Below are 1,933 nucleotides of genomic sequence, written 5' to 3' on the forward strand. Positions count from 1 at the left end.
ACTTTGGTCCAAGAAAGACTGCTCATAAAATACTTAAAAGTGGCATGTTTTGGCCCACTATTTTTCGAGATGCCTTTCTATTTTGCAGATCATGTGCTAGGTGTCAACAAACTGAAAATCTGAGCAACAGAAATCAAATGCCACAGAACCCCATCATGGTTGACAGAGCGGTTGTCGAAGCCGGTCAAAATAATCAATTCATTTATCAACAATATAAATACTGTAGATAGTGGTGAAAGGATCGAATCCACAGGGAATTGATACTTACCTATCTTTCTTGTCAAGACCAAATAAACAAACAGAAAATAAATAGACAATGAAAATAAAGTGCAAGTAAAGTAAAAAAAAGGGATTTTGAGATTGATTCAATTAATCTAATGGTGAAAGCAAATAAATAAAGCAAATAAAAATAAAGAGGAAACAATAATGATAAAAGCTCTAGTTGAAGATTTAGATTCACTTTAGTTGATAGGATTGATCATTGACTCATATGTTCCTTTGTTGATTCAATAAATTGGCCATGGAGATTGAAGAAGCTTCTCACATCCATTGTCTCTCTTTAAGATTAAATCAATTAGGGAAAGTCCTCCAATTAATTACTAATTAACAATTGCCAAAGAACGTCTTTGAGCCTTAGGCCTTTTACAATAGTCAATTGCATAAAGATATAGAGAGAACCAATTCTAGTCACCCACATGCATGGAGACAACACTAGATCATGCGATTTCCTTGGTGATGCACCAAGTGTTCTTATGGTTGAATAAATTAAGCAATTTCGGACTTAAAATCACTCAAACCAACAATATATTACCTTGCAACAAAGAATCAATGGAGATCTTAAATAACAAAGCAATAATGTCCTTAAGCATGAAATCACAAGAATACTGAATAACAAAAGATAAACAATGTAGTCCAAGTCTCTCAATCCACAATACAACTAAAGTTTCACTTGTTCTTCAACTAGAATGAAAGATTTCAACCTCTCATGGCTGAAACAAAAATAAAAATAAAAGAAAAAAAAAAAAGAAAGGTAGAAGAAGAGATGTGAATTCGTAGGTGTCTCCCAAGGGGAGTGTCCGACCCTGTAGAGGCTTCTTATGTGGCTTTTTATAGTTGAAAAGTGTTGCCCTAGGTCATACTTACTGCCCAAGAGGTATTTTCTGCCCAAGATGTGTTTGAAAAGGAAAGAATCGCGCTTTTCGGCTTCAGAAGGAAGGCTGCGCGAAAATGCACTGCTGAAGGAAGTTGGTGCGCGCGGTTTGGTCTCAGAAAGGGAAGGAGGCGCAGATTGTGCTTCCTAAATAAGTTTAGATGCTGACCTTGCTTCCTAATTAGTGTAGAGGCTGCCCAAGGTGCTGCCCATGTGCAACTTGCTGCCCAAGTTGTTGCAAAAGAGGAAAGAATCGGACTGCAAGGCTTCAGAAGGAAGTTGGCGCGCAGATTGCCTTCAGAATAGGAAAGGAGCGTACCTTGTGCTTGAAAAGGAAGGAAGAGCGATCCAAGGCTGCCAATAGAGGAAGAAAAGTCGTGGCTTGATGTTCATAAGGAAATATGCACGTACTAAGGCTTTCAGAAGAGGAAGGACGCGCGGATCATGCTTCCAGAAGAGGTGGCGCGCGCATGGATTGCAAAAGAGGCAGGAGAATGCAGTCATTAATGTGCAGAAGTGGAAAGATATATGTCCAGTCTTTCCTTTTTAGGTGGAGCCTTCATTTGAATTTTAAACGTTGAACGCAGAAGAGGCAAGTGTGCCTTGATGAGACCTTGCTGCCTAAATTGGAAGATTTGACTGCTGCAGTACGTGCACATCTTTGAATAAGGAAAGAAAGATCTGCGATTCGAAATTCAAATAATTTCCTGACTGAGCTTTCCTTATTTGCTTTTGCCTCTGCACTTTCCTCATTTGAAGGCTTTCCTTTTCTGAAAACTTGCC

This window comes from Manihot esculenta, chromosome 13 (assembly GCF_001659605.2).
Source record: "Manihot esculenta cultivar AM560-2 chromosome 13, M.esculenta_v8, whole genome shotgun sequence".
Lineage (NCBI taxonomy): Eukaryota > Viridiplantae > Streptophyta > Magnoliopsida > Malpighiales > Euphorbiaceae > Manihot > Manihot esculenta.